We start from the raw sequence: 21,933 nt of genomic DNA, 5'->3' as shown, positions 1-21,933 counted from the left end.
AAAGAAAGAAAGAAAGAAAGAAAGAAAGAAAGAAAGAAAGAAAGAAAGAAGAAAAGAAAAGAAAAAAGAAGCGGGGGTGCTGGGGTAAGGTAAGATAGGGAGTGGTAACCAGGACCCCTGGTCTTTCACAAGGTGCCGATCAATCCCGGCTTTAAGGCAGATAAGTTCTGCTTTAGACACTTTAAAAGAGTACTGCCATAAAAGGGACCTAAAACTAAAAACCACAAAACCCACCTAAGCTGCCTTCTTCGAAGTTTCTCAGCCAGGTCAGGGCCCAGGAGCGTTCCCCCTAAAGATCCCTGATGCACACACACAACCCCACGTCCTGCCCTTTAGAGCTGGTTCTCCAAAGTACCTACTCCCCCCCCCACCCCGAACTTCTGCTCGCCTTGCAAAGACCTCAGCCCGCTCCCTGGCGCACCGCCCTCGCCCCCGCCCCCGCCCAGCCGGCCCCGGCGCCCCCCGCAGCCCCCTCCCGACCCGCGCCCCGCAGCCCCGCAGGCCTGCCCGGGCCCCGCGCCGCTCCGGCCCGCGCCCCGCAGCCCCCTTCCCTCCCGGGACCCCGAGCCACCCCCGGCCCCCCGCTCGCCGCCGCGGGGCCCACCGAGCCGTGTCGGTCGGCTGCTCCGGCCGCGTCGTCCTGCTGCAGCTCCGCAGTCATGGCCGAGGCGCCCCTCCGCGGGTCATCCGGCTCCCGCGCCGCCGCCAGCCCAGCCTCGCAGGAGGAGGAGGTGGAGGCGGAGGAGGAGAAAAAGGAGGAGGAGGAGGAGGAGGCCCCTCCTCGCCCTCCGCCCCGTTCGGGCCCCGCCTCCGCCCCAGAGCGCGCCGGAGGCTCGGCCCACACGCCCCGCCCCCGGCCTGCGCGCGCACGCAAGGCGCGCGGCCGAGGGCCGAGCAGCTGTGCGTGCTCCCGCGCACGCCGGGCTCTGACCCGGCGCGGGTCACGTGACCCACGGGCCCGCCCGCGGCTAACGGTCAGCGGCGCCGCCCGGGGGCGTTTGCGTTCCGAGCTGTTGGCGCCCAGGAAATGGTCCTGGGAAGCGGGAACGCTGCGCTCCCAAGTCTGTTTCTCGGCGCTCTGCCTCAGAACCCACTTCTCTGTAGGACTCGCTGCCGCCTCAAGCCTGCGCGCAGGAGAGCTAAAGATGCTCTCAGCCTGGGAACCTGTCTGGGGACCCCGCGAACTGGACGGTTTCCCACCTGGCCGCTCAGCCGCTTCGAAGTCGAAGAGCGGGGACAAGAAGGACTACTGTCGTCTTCAAGGACAGGCGGAGGCTGAGCGCTGCGGTCTTTAACCAGACGGACCAGACCTTCTAAGCACGGATGCCCAGCGTGGTACCCGAACACCCCTGGACACGCGGAGCAACAATTGCCGAGTTGTCCCATTTCCGGTTTTCTGCAGTTCCAACCACAATTTTGTCCTATTTCGTTAAGTTTGAGCCAGATGCTATGACGGCATATTAAGAGCTAAGATGCCCCTCCCACCACACCTGAAATTGTATTTTCAACAATTTGGTGGAAATTTGAACTACTAACCATGTTTCACATTTATTCACATGTATCACGACAATCCAGTTGGCACCCTTTTGGCTGTCCCCAATGTATTTGGAGGCCGGTGTGGAAGAGCCTCTTTTAGGGGTAAGGTTATACCATTTTCCTGGTCCAGGCCCCTGGCAGCATCTTGGGTGTGAATTTGATATGGAGGGTGGCCTTTCCTGTGCTCCTGGCATTGTTGTCCATGTGATTGTGATGTTTCACCTGCAGGGCTTTCTAGTCTGCATGTGAGCACAGCTTGTGGCATGAGGAAACAGGTACAGCGCAGGTGCAGCTCCCCTGGGAGGAGACCTGGCTACTCTCGGGATCCTGGACCATGACTGCTGCTGCTCCTTTCCTGGAGACACAGAGGTGCCCCTTTCCCTGGCAGGTAAACACGCTGAGTGATCAGAATCTTCCACATTCAACAGGCTGACAGTGTGTTTGTCTGATGGTTGCAGGATTTTTATGTTTATGTCTTTGCTTTTTTTTTTCTTTTTTTGTGAGTACTCAAAAGCTGTGCTCATGGCTTCAACTCAGGGGTCATTGCAGAACAAGTTGATTTCTCAGTATGGCTTATTTACAGCATTGCATACTTCTAAATTATTAGAAAGTTCTATTTCTGTGTGTCTTTACCATGTCTCTGGGGTAAGTCTTATCTTGGCACGTTCATTTTAGGAAATTGCTTATTTAATGTGAGTAAATGGGGTGGAAACCTGTAACTTATTCACGAAAATTTCCTTAAAAGACCACCAGAGACCACCTATACCCATATTTCTGAAACAGTTATATACAGGCCATTTGATAAATATAGGCCCCTGAATTTTGATTAATCATTTCTGCTATGTGGTTCTTTTTTTTTTTTTAAGATTTTATTCATTTATTTGACAGAGATAGAGACAGCCAACGAGAGAGGGAACACAAGCAGGGGGAGTGGGAGAGGAAGAAGCAGGCTCATAGCAGAGGAGCCTGATGTGGGACTCGATCCCAGATCGCCGGATCACGCCCTGAGCCGAAGGCAGACGCTTAACCGCTGTGCCACCCAGGCGCCCTTCTGCTATGTGGTTCTAAACAGAACTCCAGATCTAATAAATTTGTTATAATCAATTTGAGGACTCTAGATCTGATAAATTCTCTCAGACTCCTTGGGTTTAACTACCACCTGATCTTGGACATGGTAATCAGCTAGAGACACCCTGTCCAACCAGAGTGTTTCATGAACAATCTACGTCAGTGCTTGGCCATCAGTTGGCAAGTTTCATGGTGATCAAATATCAAAAGTGGACATCATGGAACATGTGCTGTCACCACAGAAAATCCCTTCTTATTCCTCCTTTAAACCCATACGTGAAGGTTCCAGAATAATTATTAGTTGATAATCATTTCAAGAGTGTTCAGGAAAATAAATAATATTAATAAGGAGCAATAGCAAGTAATCGGCATATTTAAAAAGGGAATAGTTTTCAGAATATTTTCCTGACAAATTGATTTTTTTTTCTTTTTCTGGAAACTTTTTGCCCCCATGCCAAGTTACTTTTCCTGAGTCAATGAATTTATATTTCTACTTCTGATTTACCTCACACCCAAAATATAGTTTGTATTATAGTAAAATGATCCCATTTCAGTGTTATTGAATACTTGTGTGGAGCTGGTGTGGGTAAATGACAACAAAGAGAAAATGTTAGGAGGAGAATAAAGGGCAAAGAAGAATATGTATACTTCTTTTCTCTGCCTCACTCTGTAAATAGTTCTTGCCACTGGCTTTGGAGCAACTGGATCTGAAAGCTGAAGGCTGAGGCTGATGGACAGGTAGGACTGTTTTTTGAGCTATGGATTCCTCTCCGGGAATGATGGAGTCAGAAATGTCCTTACCTAAGGGTCAGCTTCTTAGCAGTAGGAAAATGGCCTTTCTCACTATTTGGGAAAGAATATGGATCTTTCTGTTATAACCCCTAGATTAAAGAATTAGATGATATACAAGGTTAAATTATAGGTGTTAAGTGTTTCAGAAAAGGCTCCCTTTGGCTACTTGAAAAGTAAATGCATTTCTAGCCTTCCTGAAATGTGTACTGTAGACAAAGGTAGTTTGTGGGAAATCAAAACAACTTTCAGTAAAGTGATTGAGTTCATTTCCGTTTTAGAGGTATTTGCCCTTGGTATTCAAAATAACAACCTCCCCTCCCCTTCTTTTTGTTTCTCTAGAAAATATAAACAAATACTAAAAAAACAAACAACAAAAAAAACCCTCTTAAAATCTGTTTTCTTCAGAATTCGTGAAAACCTTTAACTCATGGGATTCAATTTTCCTTTTATAAGAAGGTGAAAATAACTTTAGTCTCCAGATTGAAAGGTGATAATAAAATAGAGAACCAGAAATAAGCCCATTTCTTCAAACTTGATATTTGACAGCATTGTAGACCAGTGGGTATAGGACAGATTTTTAACAAATGGTGCTCAGACAGCTAGTTTTCCATATAAAAAATTAATTTTGGACTCTTACATCATAAATAGAAATCAGTTTTAAGTGGATTAAAGACTTGAATGTAAAAAAAGCAAAATTAAAAAATTTTGAAACATTCAATTGGAGAATATATTTTGAGGACAGGGGAACTTTCTTAAATCAGGTGCAAAAACTACAGTCCATAGAAGAAAAGATCGATAACTTCAATTACATTAAAATTAAGAATTTCTCTTCATCAAAAGGTACCATGAAAAAAAAATGAAAATATCCACAAACTGGGAGAAAATATTTGCAACACATATATGTAACTGATAACATTTTAGTTTCTAGAACAAAACTTCCAAACCTTGGCCCTGTACCTTATTGGGGCAGATCCTTCCTTGTTTGGGGGGCTGTCCTGTGCATTGTATGGTTAGCATCATCTCTAGCTTCTCCCTACTAGATGCCAGGAGCTCTCTGCTACCCACCTGTAACCATCAAAAATGTCTCTAGACATTGCTAAATGTTTCTTAAATAGCAAATTCTCCTCCAGTTGAGAACCACCGATCTAAACTAGGTGAAAAACCCTTATGAAAGAGACAGTGCAATTGCAGAAGAAGCCAAAGGCTTACGTAGGTACTTCACAGATAAGGAAACCCAAGTATATGAAAAGATGCTAAACTCACGGATAATCAGGAACACAGGAATGAAAACCACAAAGACACCATATCACACATACAATTGACAAAAGTTTTAAAATACCACAATAACAAGTGCTGGCAAGAATGTGGAGCAATGGGAGAACACCTATACACTGTTCGGTAGTATAAATTAGCACAACCACTTTGGAAAACAGTTTGACATCAAGTACTAAAATTTGAAGTCGTGCATGCCTTACTGCCAGCACTTCCTAAATAATATCCTGGAAAAATTCTTAAACATTGTTACCAGGATATATGTAAATGTTCATAACACTTTTAATAGCAGATGAAATGGAAATCAACCTAAATGTATCAACAGTAAAACTGATCAATATTTGTGTAGCCATTCAATGGAAATTTATACAGCAGTTAAAATGAATGAATTACAGCTATGCAATATCATGGATGAATCTCAGGAACATAGTGTTGTAGGATAAAGAGCAAATCACAGAAGATGGTATACAGTATGATTCCATTTGTATAAATTACAAAAATTGTCAAATAATATATTGTCTAGGGAGAAAAACACATGGTTAAACTCTAATAAGAGCCTGAATGTTATAAACACAAAATTTGGACTAGAAGCTCTGAGGGAAGGGAAGGAGAGGAGAAGGGAGGGGAGGAGAAGGGACATATAGGGGAATTTACAGATATCGGTAATGCTCTATCTTCATAAATCAAATGGTAGATATATGAAGGTTCATATTTTACATACATTTTATTAACTACTTAATAAAACATTAAAACAACATTATTCTAAAATTAAGATCAAAAGCATACCATCTTCACTCTAATTATGTCTCTGTGCCCTCCAAAAATACAGAAAAACACAAGTCTCCATAGTTTACAGAGGTTATTCTTTTATGCTGGGTGATGCATGAGGCAGAGAATTAACATTCTGTCCTAATAAGTAGAAATTATAATTTAACTATCTTCAAGATAAATGAAAAATGCTATCATTCCATTTTATGCAAAGTGTACCAAAAATCCAGATTTTAGGTGATGCCCAATGAGTTAGAAAGTCATTTTATAAAACATTTTCCCTTGTAGCTTCTAGATTTGGGGAGACTTTGTTGTCAAAGTTGGGGCCTCCTACAGAAATCAGAAATATGCTTTAAGATAAAAGCCAGAAAGTTATCCAGGAAAAGCAAATAGAAACTTGTATAATGCAGCAAGTACTGGAGCATAAATTGGAACTTAAGGTGACTTAATTTTTCACCCAGGACACCACTGAAACGAAAAATCTTTCTCCTCAAAGTATCAGAATCTGAAAAAATAGATGAGGCAAGAGTAACAAATACAAATGTGCCTTCAGAAATGCAAATGTTTTTACTGATCTCTGGAAGAAAAGAGAATATTTTTAGAGGAAGTAATAGCTTTACTGAGCATTTATAGGCTAGGTGATGTTCTGAGAGCTTTGCATTTATGAACTCATCCTCACGGTACCCTATGAAGTAAGTGCTATTATTATTAATACCTCGTTTACAAATGAGGAAACCACTACAGAAAGGTTAAATACTTTGCCCAAGATTTTTTCACTACTGAAGACCGAGTCATGATTCTAAGCTAAGCTGTCTAGCTTTCTTTCTGCAGGGTGAGGTAAAAAATAAGATTCTGGGTGAATAACTAGAAGAAACAGCCCATATAGATTGCTCTGAGGAGGTGCCATCTGAATGGAGTTGACAAAGACAGAGAAAGCTAAGTAAGACAATGGGAGCCTTGGCACTTTATCAAAGACTAGTTACAGTAACACAGGTCCCAGTTTGCCTGGGACAATTACGGTTTACCCTTGTTTTCCCAGCATGTTTATTAGTAGCCTCTCCTTTCTCAAACTTCTAGGTTTGGATGATAAATTGTATAGTCATCTTACTTATGGAGTTTATCTTGAAGGTAAGCAATTCCTAGGGAATCTCACCAGAGTACATCCCAAAGTCTTTGAGGTATAGCTAAAATGCAAATCTCTAGCCAAGTCTGAAAAGTATGCCTCATTGACAAGAATTGGTTACTCTGTTTCTAAAGAACATAGCCAGGGGGAATAGAAGGCACCCCATTGAAAGTGCGTGGAGTCACTGCCTTGAGTCCCATGCCCTTAAAGGACTGTAGCCTTTTCAGTTTTGTAAGCCAACTTCTATGGCATTTAATGCCTAGAGGTGCCTGAGAGTCATCCCTGGAGAGTTAGAGACCATGTAGAGTTAAAAGGAGGGGAAGTCTTTGATGGTTTGTGCCAGAGGGGCAGAAGGTTTTCTGTCCCCACAGGAGAAGTGAGTTTAGAATTTTGGATCTGGGATGTTGAAGGTAAGGACTTTAAAATTCTGAAGCAGTTGTTTGTTACAGTATTTATTGTCTCCTCTACTTCTTCAGAGTAACAAGAAACTTAAAACCAAAGGAACAGGGTTCTGAATAGACCATCTGGACTCTTCAGCCATTTTTGTGAGGAGCTGCAACCCTATAGAGGGGGTTTCATTTGCTTTAAGGCGTACAGGTAAGAACTGCGTTCCCCGAGCAGGCACTTCAGAGAGTTGGTCTGTGCAAATCAAAGTGCTCTAGTACCAAGGAGTAAAAGAGATTTAGAAAAGTACTTAGCTTAAAGTTATTAGTCATGTTATTTGAAGTAGAGGATTCTTAACTTTTATTCCCACTTCATGAAAGATAAGCAGTTATCCCAACAATTATTGTTGTATGCTGAATCTCATCGTTTCATTGGCGAGACAAAGAGGATGGGACAATGACAAAGCCAACACTGATTCGATCATGCTGAGTAGGCCCATGATCTGATTATAAGCTCATTGGGAGAACATGATGAAAGGATTTTCAACATTATGAAGTGACACTTAAATAAGTTTTGATTTTTACAAAAACTAAATCTGCATTGCTGCAACTGGATAGGATAAAGAGCCCCTTTTCTATCATTCTGCGATATTACCAAGAAGCCTACACTTTCAGAACAGATTCTCAAGATTCTTGGGAGGAAGCTTCTTGAAACAACACATTTTTGTTTCTTTTTTGGCTAGGAATTCATTCTCAGTGTTTAACCATACTAGAGAAGCTATGACATATCTTTTGGCTTTCTCACCCATGTACATACATTAGTTAGGAATCTCTGTGTTGGCTATCATAAAAAATAAAAATCTGAGGGCACCTGGGTGGCTCGGTCAGTTAAAGTGTCTGACTCTTGATCTCAGCTCAGGTCTTGATCTTGGGGTTGTGGACTCGGGCCTTGCATTGGGCTCCATGCTGGGTGTGGAGCCTACTTAAAAAAACAAAACAAAGCACTAAGGGCGCCTGGGTGGCTCAGCTGGTTGAGTGTCTGACTCTTGATTTCAGCTCAGGTCATGATCTCAGGGTCTTGAAATCAAGCCCAGTGTTGGGCTCCTCACTCAGAAGGGGGTCTGCTGAAGAGTCTCTCTCTCTTCCTCTCCCTCGGCTCCTCCCACCCCCAGCTCACTCATGCACACACTCTCTCTCTGATGTAAATAAATCTTAGAAAAGAAAGAAAATTGGAGTCAGAACACAGAAGAAAGGTCTGACAAGGGTTTGTGCCCCAGTTTTGCAGCTTTACTCAGGCAACAGGCCATAGTCATAGCACGACATGAGGTGGCTAAAGTGCTGATAGAAACCAACCGGGCTTCTGGCCTGAGGAACCACAAACTAGAGGTTAGGACAAATACACTCACCCAAAAGTGAGGAGGGAATGGTGAAAAGGAGAAAGAGTAAAGGATCCCTAGGTTTTTGTGCAGACTCTACCCAAGTCTCAGGCTGACCCTTCTACCATAGACAGAAAGCACCTCAAAAGGGACAAAAGAAATCAGATGAGCTCTGAGCTGTTGCCTACAGTCAAAAGAGACAGTTTGCAGTTTGACTCTCACCAAATTAATCCACTTCTAGAGCACAAAACATCAACATTCACTGGAGGAAGATTTTACACACACACACACACACACACACACACACACACACACACATCCTTTCTACCCTTTAGACATAACAGAATTCAGAGTCTCAGTAAAGCATATTATGCAGGATAAAATCCAAAATATATAAAGAAATCCAAAATATATAAAGAACCAGGAAAATATGACCCATTATTAAGGAAGAGACAGAGGCCAGATCAAGATGTTAGAATTCATCAGACAAGAACATTGAAGTATCTATAGTAACTATACTTTGTGGAGTAAAGGAAAACATACTTGTAATAAATGAAAAAAACAGAAAACCTCAACAGATAATTATTAAATATAAACAAGAACAAAATGAAAAAATTTCTAACTTAAGCGTTCAGTATCTGAAATTAAAGAGTCATTGAATTGGCTTTATAATAGGGTACACATCGAGTACGGGAAAAACTATAACATTGTCTTGTGGTGTGTGTCTATTTAGATGTAATGCATGTGACAACTGGAGCATAAATGATGGCAGGGCTAGTAAATGGAGCCAAATGATTGCAGGATTACTACATTTTATGGGAAAGTATGGCACTAACTCTAAAAGTATACTATGAGAAGTTAAGAATGTTTAATTCCTAGTGTAACCACTAAGTAAATTGTGTAAAAAGTATATCTAAAATGCTAATAGGTAATCTTTCATGAAATTAAAAATCAAAAAATCCAAAAGTAGGCCGAAAAGGAGGAATAAAACAGTAGAATATAGAAAACAAACAATAAAATGGGAGATTTAAATCCAACCATATCAATAACTACTTTAAATATTAGTGGATCAAATATTCCAACTAAAAAGTAGAAATTAAAAAAACAAAATTAAAAGGAAGATGCAAATATACTATATGCCAGAGATGCACTATAAATATAAAGACACATGTAGGCTGAAGGAGAAGATATACCATGTGCCATGGACTGAATGTTTCTGTCCCCCCAAATTCATATATTGAAATCTTAACTCCCAATGTGATGGTATTAGGAGGTGAGGCCTTCTGGGGGTGATTAGGTCATGAAGGTGGAGCCCTCATAATGGAATTAGTGCCCTGTAAGAGACCCCAGAGGACTCCCTAGTCCTCTTTTCATTATGTGAAGGCACAAGAAGTCAGCAGTCTGCAACCCAAAAGAGATCGCTCACCAGAACTTGACGATGCCGGCACCCTGATGTTAGACTTCCAGCCTCTAGAACTGTGAGAAATAAGTTTCTGTTGTTTATAAGCCACCCAGTCTATGTATTCTGTTATAGCAGTTCAGATGAACTAAGACACCATGTAAACAGTTTAGCACAAAAGGCTGGAGTGGTTATTAGTATCGGACAAAATAGACCCATGACAAAGAGTACTATCAGAAACAAAGAGGGTCATTTTATAATGGCAAAAGCATTGATTCATCAAGAAGACATAATAGTCATAAATGTGTATGTGCCTAATAACAGAGCTTAAAAAATAAATGAAGCAAAAATTGAAAGAATAAAAAGAAGAAACAGACAATTCCACAATAGTAGTAGGAGATTTTAACACCCCACAGGAAATGGTCCAACAAGGGACAGAAAAAATAATGAAAATATAATCTGAACAACACTATCGACCACCTTGATCTAATGGATATTCACAGAACGTTACAACTAACAATAGCAGAACACACATTCCTTTCGGGTATACGTGGTGCTTTTGCAATGAATCATATGCCAACCCATGAAACACCTCTCAGTCAAGATCATTGAAATCGTAGAATGTGTTCCTTGACCACAACAAAATTAAACTAAAAACCAAGAAAAATACATATGTTCCCCAACTTTTGATGATTCAACTTATGATTTTTCAACCTTATGATGTTGTGAAAGTGATACACATTCCTTAAAAACTATAGTTTGGATTTTGATCTTTTCCTGGGCTGGTGCTATGCAGTATGATCCTCTCTCTCGATGCTGGGCAGCAGCCGTGAGCCGCAGCTCCCAGTCCCAGCACAAGGGTCAACAACTGATCCACTTATAATCACTTTGTACCCATACAGCCATTCTGGTTTTCACTTTCAGTATAGTATTCAATAAATTGCATGAGATCTTAAACACTTTATTATAAACCAGGCTTTGTGTTAGATGATTTTCTCCCACCGTAGGCTAATGTAAGTGTTCCGAGCACATCTAAGGGCAGCTGGGTGAGCTATGCTGTTTGGGAGGTCACGTGTATTCTATGCATTTACCACTTAATGGTATTTTCAACTTATGATGGGTTTATGCGAATGTAGCCCCATCATAAGTCGAGGAAGATCTATACAGTATCTAGAAAAGCATCCCACATTTTAAAATAAACGACTTCTAAATAATCTATGAGGCAAGAAAAATCACAAGAGAAATTAGAAAACATTTAAAACAGAAAAGTAATGAATATACAACATATCAAAATTTGTGCAATGCCACTAATCCAGTGCTTAGAGGAAATACATGGTTTTATTTTATTTTTTTATCTGAGTGTAGTTGACACACAATGTTACATTAGCTTCGCATGTACAGCATAGTGATGCAAGAAATTTATACATTGTGCTACGTTCACCACAAGTTTGGCTATCATCTGTCCCAATACCTCACTATTACAACATCATTAACTATATTCCTTATACCGTGACCTGTTCATTCCCCATAACTGGAGGTCTGTAACTCCCACTCCCCATCACCTTCTTTGCCCAGCCCTCCACCCACGCCCCTCTGGCACCCATCCATTTGTTCTCTGTATTTATAGGTCTGGTTCTGAAAAGCTACATACTGTTGTGGTTCTACCTATGTGATATTCTAGAAAAGGCAGAACTTTCTAAAATTCTATATGGTTTTTAGTAATACTGTTTATGACTTTTCAGAAGTGGAAGACCAAGGCTTTACTTATTTCCACTCTTAGGAAGAAAGTAGGGAAGTTACCCCTTAAAAAGACACTGAGTCACGGAAATTTGGGCGCTCCTAGGGACCAAGAGTTTGGAGAAGCAAAAGTAAGGAAGTAAGCAGGGAGGAATTTGCTGACAGTTGCAAGCAGAGTAGAAATAGATCAGATGGGGTGATGTCGGGGATCCCGAAGAGGAATGTTTAGGGCAAAGAAGGAAGGCTAGTGAATAAAGGTGTGGCATGACTCTGAGGTGGTAGAAACGTGCACAGTAGAGTAAAGCGGGCAGGAGGTTGGCTAGGGTTCTCTGGGGCTGCAGGTGCAGTGGCTGCCACAAGGTGGTGCTCTGATGACATCCACTTTGGTTTCCATGGTGCTTTTCATTCTCCCACTCCTCTCTCAGTCTTTAAGGGCTCTAACTAGAGGTCTGTCACACTACAGCCATAGTCAGCGAGCCTATTATTAGTGCCAAGCCTTCTGCCTGGAGCAGTGACAGTGTAAATTTCAGCAATGGCAGAAAGGGGACAAATACAGCTGTTGTGCATTTTAGAATAATTGCTACAGGCCATTTGGAGACAGCTTTATAGTAATGGCACTTATACAGACTTATACAATATTTCCCTTTTCTGTTTTATTTCCCCCCTCAACACTTTGCAACATGAGTTTGTTAATCCACTCATCTCATGAATCTAGAATTATCTTCTCCCTAATTTTATTTGATTTTTATTTATTTATTTTTTAAAGCAACAGGCATTTATTTGAGCAATTAGAATTGCAAGTAAGAAGACAACAGATTCAGGTAGAAACCTGGGTTCTGTCGGCCCCCCAGTTTTACAAAGGAAGGTACCATCCAGCCTTTTCATACCCTGTTCCTTCTGCTAGGAGCTCCGCTCTCTCTGCCCTTACCTAATTGACTGTCTTTTCCCCACACAAATGCCATTTGTGAAAAAACTCTCCTCACCCCACCCCAAGTCTGGCTCATGTTTTTGCCTCCATTGAACCCCATTCACTCACCAGCTAGCTACTGTTAATCTCATTGCATTCTTATCTATCACCTCTGTTCTAAGTTCTTTGAGCTTTCTTTTTTTTTAAGTTTTTAATTTTATTTTAAAGATTTTATTTATTTATTTATTTGACAGAGAGAGACAGCCAGCGAGAGAGGGAACACAAGCAGGGAGAGTGGGAGAGGAAGAAACAGGCTCCCAGGAGAGCAGGGAGCCCGATGCGGGGTTCAATTCTAGGACCCTGGGATCACTCCCTGAGCTGAAGGCAGACGCTTAACGACTGAGCGACCCAGGCGCCCCTCTTTGAGCTTTCTTATCTTATATTCCCCAGTGTCAGCCACAGTTCCCCACATAGTGAGCAGATGAATGGATAAATAAATAAAACAAGCTCTAACAGATCAAAGTCCTTGCCCCATCTTAAGTACATAGCAGGTTGGAAATATCCAGAAATTTAGACCCAAACCAGAATATCTTCCTGGCTGCTGTGGTTGACCGTGGACTCTACACAGAAAAGTTAAATGGGCCTACATGGAGAGGTCCTGGGTCCTGCTGTGAGCCACAGATCAGGGAAGATTCCCAGAGCCGACACAGCAAGACTTCAAGGCCCATCATCTGTGTGGAAGGCCTGGAAGACATGGACCCCTAAGTCAGACTACCTGCTTTCCATTGCAGTTGAAGCTGTGTCCTGGAGCTGATGTCGTCAGAGGCTTGAAAAGAAGCAGCAAACCTGTGATTCCACGTTCCTCTAGTTTGGGAGGCACATCTCACGCCAGGTAACCTCGAGACCCCTGAATTTGAGGCACCCTCTGAGAGAACCAAAGAGGCATGAACTACCTGTGTTTGTGTCCCATGTTTGTCCTTTGCACTGCTTGCTAGCTGGTTCTGGAGCAAACCAAATAAAAGCAGTCTTGCTCTGAAGATCCCACCCATCCTTTGTGAGTTGGTGGTGAAAGAACAGCATATTGGATTTGGTTGTGAAAAAGCTTGTCCTTTTTGGTGTCCTCTTTCTTGCATAAACCAAACTTCTTTTCTGCCCACTTGTTAATTCTTCCCTCCCTTTCTTTCTTCCATCCTTCTCACATATTTAACGAGTACTAACTAAGTGCCAAGCTCTGTGCTGGAGATACAAAGATGAATAAGGCACAGTGTTCTACCCTCAGGGAATTCACAGGATTCTGGAAGAAATAGGGAAGTAAACAAATAGTCTTAATTAAAAAAAACACAAATAGTCATAATATCCTTGAATAAATTCTGTAACACAGGAGCTCTCTATGAGGCCCTGGAGGTTCAGGGAGTGGCCAAGCACACTAGCAGATGTTCAGGAGCCAGCTGGTGGGAGGAGCCCTAACTGATAGCGGTTGCTGATTTCTAAGTGCAGCAGACCTTCCCATCATGGCTGATTTCAAGCTACTAACGTGATGTCACTGAACACAGAGTTGGGAAGGGATGTACACAGTTGGCTCTTTCGCTGCAGTAAGAGCCAGCTCCAGTATACCAGCATGATTTCACTTTCTAAGACGCTGAGCAGAGAATCCATTCAAGCTGTGCCTGGGTTTCTGACCTACAGAACCATGAGCTCATCAGTGAGTTTTGTTTTCAGCTGCCAAGTGTGTGGTAATTTGTTATGTTGCCATAGAAAACTAAACAGAGCCTATTATACAGATGTGAAAATTAAAGCTTAGAAATGGTAAGCGATTTGACCAAGGCCATAAGCATCTAGGAAGTGATGGAGCTGGGAGGGAAAATGAGATGTGTCAGACTTGAAAGCCTGGAAACTTACTCCCGTGTTCTATGACTTCCCATAGAAAACCATGTCACATAGCCATGAAGGGCCAGAGTTATGGGGGATACTATTCCTCTGTTTGCCTATTCATTCATTCATTCATTCATTCACTCACTCATTTTTAAGGACCAGAAAAAACCTGTGCATTATTATTAAAAATGAAATTCTGAGCCAGAAGAAAATCAAATGTTGAGTGTGGTTTTGGACTTGAAGTGGTGCCCCAGTGGTTACTTTGATATTTATTTCAGAGGATAATGCTATGGAGTAACAGAAATTTCATATGGGACTCTACTCATTGAATATTTGATTTTGGCTAGAGTATCCATTTCTACTTTTCTCCTCCAGCCTGACCAGACGTGCTCAGAAAATTTGGTTTCCCCCGAATATGTACATCTGTCAAAATTCCTGTCAATTTTAGCACAACTGCCAAGGGAGTGAACAAAGAGAGTTCGCCATTAACTTCAAAGAACTTTGTTGGAGAGGAATAAAGATATTTAAGGTCTATTTTGTGAACTAATTGCATTTGCATATTTATGGGATTTACTGATATAGCAGTAATTAAAAACTATTTAGTAGTCTTAAAGGACACATAACTCAGTTGCTGTTTGCATAATAAACACTTCCTTATTATGTTTGCATAATAAACCCTCTCTCCTGCCTTCTTCTAAAAGACAATGGTCCAGCTAAGAGGTGTCATATCTTACTTGGAAATAATGGCGAAACATAGTGCAAGGGCTCATGGGAATGTGGAAAGGGGGGCTACCGAAAGAAATAAATCTCTAGGGCATCTCTTAATGGTAGGCCAGGCCTAACCCTTGTTCAGGAAACAGCAGATTCAAACCTCAGATTAAGTCTTTCTTTTCCCAGCTGATACTTAAGAAGCCTGAATGCTTAGCTCCTGACAATTCCAATTTTTTATTTTAATACACTGATCTGCTTGAAGGACTGCATGAGGTTCATCTCACATTCATCCTTCCTAAAGAGCTGTTTAAGGGTGGGGTGGTGGTAGTGAGATCCTTGAGTGATGGATTAAAGAAACAATGTGAGTAAAAAGTACTGTATTAAGGAAGACGTAGTGAAGAGAAGGGCCATATGCACCCCAATGTTCATAGCAGCAATGTCCACAATAGCTAAATCGTGGAAGGAGCGGAGATGCCCTGCAACAGATGACTGGATTAAGAAGTTGTGGTCCATATATACAATGGAATATTACTCAGCAATCAGAAAGAATGAGTTCTCAACATTTGCTACAACATGGACGGCACTGGAGGAGATAATGCTTAGTGAAATAAGTCAAGCAGAGAAAGACAACTATCATATGATTTCTCTCATCTATGGAACATAAGAACTAGAATGATCAGTAGGGGAAGAAAGGGATAAAGAAAGGGGGGGTAATCAGAAGGGGGAATGAAACATGAGAGACTATGGACTATGAGAAACAAACTGAGGGCTACAGAGGGGAGAGGGGTGGGGGAATGGGATAGACCGGTGATGGGTAGTAAGGAGGGCACATATTGCATGGTGCACTGGGTGTTATACACAACTAATGAATCATCGAGCCTTACATCGAAAACTGGGGATGTACTGTATGGTGACTAAAATAATATAATAAAAAATCATTATTAAAAAAAAAAGTACTGTATTAAGGAGAAGAGACGGTTTTCATGAAAAATTAAAGGTTGAACAGGGAATAGATATCAAATCTAAAGGTACTGAGTAAGCAAACTATATCCAGACAGGACAGTAAGGCCGGAAAAAGAAATATCTGGGCCATCTGGTGATCAAGGGAAGATCAGGAAGCATCTGTATATAAACTATTTTGAAGACAAGTCACTCACACAAAACCTTTCCCATCTTGGCAGAATTCATCAGCCAATAAAGCGCTGTAATGGGCAGGATCACCAGACTGTTGTTAAATTAGCTAATGAAGGTTGTAATGTACCTGAATTACACATCATTAGCAATGGCCTTCCAGTAACAGATGGGCATATGAGGAAGTAAGAAGAAAAGGGAGGGGAGGCATGTCCCAGAAGGTTTGACTTGGAGCCACGGCTTACTAAAATGCGTGGCAAGAATATAATGTTGATCGTCATCTCGATTAAACCTTTGCATAAAGGCAGGCTTCCATGTTGCCTTCCCATGAAAAGTACTGTGTACATGGATAAGCTGCCTGTAGCTTGCCTTTCTCCCGATGGTCAGTGCTGGGACCTTGATGGCCGGATCAGTCCTTGGTGATCTTCTCCGTTGCTAAAGCCCATTTATCTGGCCATCCTCTCTAAAGGGTATTTCTCAAACTTTCCATAAATTTGTATCAAATTTCTTCTACCAGATTACATTCCTTTTCTTTTCTGAAATATTTTCCAATACACAGCAAGACTGGAAGAATAGTAGAATGAACCCCCCCAACCATTTGAGAATCAACTGCCAACATGACGCTCTGTCACCTGTGAGTACTTAGTGTGTGATTCTTATAAACAAGAATGTCATGTGGTCTCAATTCCCTCAAAATCAGGGAATTAGCATTGCTACATCATTACCATCTAATCTAGAGGCCCCAGTTTGAGTTTTACGAATTCTCCCCAAGATGTTCTTTGTAACAACAGGATCCAAGCCAGAATCACACATTGCACTGAGTTGTCATGTCTCTCTAATCTACTTTTGTGCAATAACAGTTTCTCGGTCTTTCCTTAACTTTCATAACCTTGACACTCTTGAAAATTATATGCCTGTTTTGTAGAATGTCCCACAACATGGGGTTATCTGGTGTTTCCTCCTGGATAGATTCAAGTTTTGAATTTTTTGCAGGATGATAACAACTGCAGCTGTGTCTTCTCAATTCCTCTTATCTCGTGGCACACAACTCCCATGATTGGTAATGTTAATTTTCATTGTTTGATTAAGGTGTTGTCTGCCAGATTTCTCCATGGAAAGTTTTGTTGTGTTTTTTTTTTAAATCATTGTGATTAATAAGTATCTTGTGTAAGTGTCCTGTTTTTCATCAAACTTCCACCAACTAGTTTTTATCAGATATTGATGTTTCTTGAGTGAATAATTACTATGAAGATTTTAGCATTCCTTCTACATTTATTAGTTGGCATTCTAACTTAAGGAAAAGCCTTTTCTTCTTTCCATTCATTTAGTTAAATCAGCATGGACTTGTGGATTAGTATTTTATTTAGTGGGTTATAATTCTTCACTGTCATTATTGATTTTGATGTTCAGATTGTCCCAGATTTGGCAGTGGGAGACCCTTCAAGCTGATTATGTCCTTTTGTCTATGTTCCTATTATTCTTTTTAGCACTTCTTTACTTTGTGATGTAACGAGATGTTCTAGGCTCTTCTTACACTTCTCCTGTCCAGCACTGAAATTGGTCATTTCTCCATTTCTTCCTTTTAGGTAGGTATGTTATTTAGAAACAAAGCTCTGCATGTTGGGTGTACTCATTGTTACTGGGTTGTCTCTCCCTCCAAACCCACTGATGGATAGAGCTCGGGATGTATGTTTGTAAGGACATGTGTACACATATATTTACATCTGTGTTTACTTCCATTTTTAGCTAAACATGTATTGAAAACCATGAGTTCATACTCATACCTCCAAAACCAACTCAACACCACAGGGTTTGTTCTAGTTTTCTCTGTTTCCATATTTGTAACTCCTGTCACCAACAGTAGGACACCAAACAGGTTACATTTTATTGGTAGATGAAAATTAAGATGAGAGTTCATAGATTCTAAGCAAAAGGACCGAATAATTAGGAGGACAGGGATCAGGTAGGTACTTTTCCCCTCAATTTGCTCTGTGAAACTCATCTCAGTCCTGTGCCTTTACAATCCCATTATAGTAAAAAGCAGACAGATGTTGGAAATGGTATGAAATTTAGTTTTTGTTTCTAGAGTATGTAGGGGTCTACCAATGGCAGATAGGGTTATATAGAACCATGCCTCTTTTTCCTTAATAATGAAGAATGGATGGGTACTTAATCAAAAAGTGAAAGAATAGTTTTATCGAATGATGTTAAACTTTAGTAGTTCTCATTTTCAATAAGCCTGGAAGCATCCTCTCATACGTAGTTACTTTCTGAATTGTATGCAGTGACAATTGAAGAAGCACTCCCATTTATCAAAAATCAATGTTTCTTTTAATTAAAGGGGCTTAGGAAAAACAAAAAGCACTTTTCCCACCGTATTTGTTAGCCGTTGTCTTCATTAGACAATACCAGGTTTCCATTAGCTTTGTGTAATTCTAGAGCTCAATAACCACTGTCAGATGCTGAAGATGTAGCTGCATAAGTCTGATTTAGAACAGCTATTTAGATCTCAATTATTAATGAAATTAGTGTCCTGAATGTCAGCAAGAGCACTGCCTTAGGTAAAGGCTGTAAAGGAAATCATATTAGTGTGGAATTTCCTCTCCTTAGGGGCTCCTCTTAGATTACATTATTCACTTAGTGATCTCCTGTCAGGGAAATTGAAATGTTGGCCATGATCTGATCCTGGGGCAGAACCAAATGGAGAAGTTAAGGGGTATGGCAGTGGCATCGATTCCAAAACATTTGTGTGGTGCTGGCATTGCCTTTGGTTCTGTTTAATGTTTACAAAATAGCGCCAGCAAGGACAGCACACACTGGCCAACAGAGAAGAACAGCGTGAAGAGGAGACCCTTTAGGAAAAACTGAGTGGTGGTCCATCCGATAGGCAAGTTTGCATTTCTTCTCTTTGTGCCAAGCCCAGGGACACTGGCAGGTGCCATGGCTCCTCTGTGGCCCTTCATCCTGGTGGCTGCCTCAGGTGGGTCCTTCTAATGATTTCATTTTAGGCATTGAATGTTAACTCTTAGAAGCTAGAGCCAATATTTTTCTACCTTGTGCTGTATAACTCCTTATAAGTGTTTGTTTTTATTTACCAGCTGATAGATATAGATAAACAGTCACACAGTGGGGCTTTTTACGCACAGCTGAAAATATGCTGGAAATGTTATCATTGTTTCATAAATCTCTGCTTCTCTAGAAATCAAGCTCTCTTTGTGGCAATTTAAACTGATAGTTCGGGGCATTCTTTTTCAGATTTGCTTTTATGTCTGAATAATAGATTTTTATTATCCAAAATAGTCTTGGCTTCGTTATATGCTTTCAGTAGCCCAGAGAAAGAGTCTCTTAGATGCAGCGTGGCTATAGACACCTGGATATCATTTTGGTATCAGGGGTTTCACCCAGCCATACAAAGTCTGTAAAGATAATGAATAGATCTCTAGAAACAAGTACTAGAAACTTGCATGTTTTGAGTGTACAATTCCCCTTAAAATACTTTAAAAATTAAAATATTTTTCTGAATTTCTAGAACTAAACTTTTGTGATGCAAGTATTAACTCCACTGAATTGGGCCATTTGCGTTAAGATCCAATTGATTCTTAAAATAACACACATAGATCAAGAATATATGTTTATGCTGGTGTTCCCTCAAATCCCCAATTTCTTGAGGGGGTCTCCTAGAGCTCATATCTAGGAGTTTCCATGTTTTAAAATATAACTGGAAGTGGAATGAGTCAATTATGGAGATGAGGAAGGAATTTGGTAGCCCAGCAGCTGGAAATTATTTTTTATTGGGTGGAGAAGAAAAATAGCCACTTATCATTAAAGCAGGAAAATCCTGAATGTTGAACTTAAAGGATAAAAGCATATCTTAATTATAAAAATGAAAATAGGAAATTTCATTAGATGCCAAATGGGTTTCTTAGCAGAAAATAATTGTGAACATTAAGCTTAGTAAGATAAAATAGAAAAATAAAGGTAAGGAAAAGGAAGGAATTCTTCTTAATGATGTGTCTTTTTAATGTTTTGTATTATGGTTGATTTTTGTTCTAAATGTGACAGAAAGTGTGTTTTAATGGTGTCTAGTAATCAGTGCTTGACCATAAATTATACTGGGGACATGTGTTGCCGAAAAATCTGTCCTTTGGAATTTTTGCTGGGTTAATATCAAGATGATTTGTAAATACAAGAGCACTAAACGAACCACCGATTCAAGGCCGCTGCTTGAAGGTAGTGTTCTGGGCAAGAGGCCTAGATTAGGAGACCTGTTTAGTTCCTACTGCACTACTCACCAGCCATGTGACCCTGAACAAGCCAATTAATCTCTTAGAATTTCAGTTTTCCTGTTAGTTAAATGTTTATTTTGTATATCGTGAAGATCGAATAAGATAGCATTGTGAAATTATAAGGTGCAAAGCAAATATAAGATATTTTTGACCTGAAAACACACATACACAGAAAATAACAATAGGCTGTTTCAGCCCAGTGATGTAGACCATGCAACACGTGAGTCTTCCTTTTGAAGGGCTGCTCACTGCTGTCCCTAGTATTCTCAGGGGGCCGGATCGGTATCGTGTCATGATCAAGAGCTTGGGCTTTGGATCCAGATCAGTCATGTTTAAATTCCAGCCTCTTCATTTGCAAGCTGTAGGACTTTGCGTGGCACTAACCTCACTAAGCCTGTTGTCCCTCACCTGGAGTGAAGTGACCCCTCTGAGGGCTGGAGAGTACCCGTCTCATAAGGCTGTTGTAAAAGCCAAATGAGATAATTCATGTAAAATGCTCTTAGCCCAGTGCCTGGCACACAGCACGTATTCAGCCAGATTTGGTAATTCAATAGACCACACACCTTAATCTCAATCTCCTTGTAACTTCTCAGATATATGTGTAACTCTTTTTTAATCCTGAAGATGACATACTCACTAAAGCGAGAACAGCTCTTTTCATCAGAGTGCCCAGAACTCTTTGCCATAGAATTCGTTAAAACAAGGAAAACAAAGGAATAATTCTATTGTATTCTTATTTTAAAAAAAATCTCTCTTCAGCTGAAAGTGCTTCATAGCTCAGTCCCTGACACATTCTACTTCCCAGAAATCTTACAAGTGAATTATTTGGAGCCAATTATTAGCATCCATAGAGGCAGTGCTAACGAGGAATCTTTCCTGGGTCTGTGGATAGCTTCCATCAGTGTCTGTTGAAACATCACTGAACTGTGAGTCATTTAGTGCTTGTGTGAATGTCACATTAGCTTTCAAGGGGCATAATTTACTGTTAATTAATGGTCACTTAAATCCTTAATCTCTCTCCTGTAATTGATCTTTCTCCTCAGGCAAATTCGCATTCATAGTAGAAATGTAATTTATTATTTCTTCCCATTTTAAACAAAGAACTCTTTACCCTTATAGTTTATTTAAGCATACTTTCATTTCCTTCTTATTTTTCCTCCTACCATTGCTTGTTTCTCTGTTGTTCCTTGTTCTAGATTCCAGAACTTTCTCTTTTTACCCAAAGACTTTGACATGTTCTGGAAAATATGTTTATCCATAGGGGACATACGGATTGTTTCCTAGAAAAGATAGCAGAAGGGAATTTGAGTCTTTATGAGCAGAGGGTATAGAGAAAACATTCATTTCGCAGAATTATGTTTTAACTCTGACTCAGATAGTTTCCTGTATCAAAACATGCACATTTCAGTGTTTCCCCAACTGGGACTTAAATTGGGAGCTTCCAAGCGAGGTGAAAGTGAAGTTGCCCAGAGCGAAGTTCACAGGAAAAGCACCAGACCAGCCTTGCTTTGTGCTCCTGACTTCTCTCCCCTGGGGTACACCAGCAAGAAGTGGTCTCAGGTGGAGATTCAC

At 40.8% G+C, this 21,933-nt stretch overlaps 1 long non-coding RNA gene across 2 annotated transcripts; it reads left to right on the top strand.

Annotated features, from left to right (window-relative positions):
• Positions 1-951: 951 nt before the first annotated feature.
• Positions 952-13,434, top strand: LOC103662372. 2 transcript variants are annotated; one of them, XR_005835077.1, is made up of 5 exons: positions 952-1,638; positions 1,765-1,924; positions 3,282-3,342; positions 7,036-7,156; positions 13,153-13,434. It is a non-coding gene; the product is annotated as an uncharacterized LOC103662372 (long non-coding RNA). The 2 variants fall into 2 exon arrangements; XR_568427.2 differs by lacking the exon at positions 3,282-3,342.
• Positions 13,435-21,933: the final 8,499 nt, after the last annotated feature.

The sequence above is a fragment of the Ursus maritimus genome, unplaced genomic scaffold (assembly GCF_017311325.1).
Source record: "Ursus maritimus isolate PB19 unplaced genomic scaffold, ASM1731132v1 scaffold_16, whole genome shotgun sequence".
NCBI classification, from domain to species: domain Eukaryota; kingdom Metazoa; phylum Chordata; class Mammalia; order Carnivora; family Ursidae; genus Ursus; species Ursus maritimus.
This window is presented reverse-complemented; position numbering and strand designations above follow the sequence as displayed.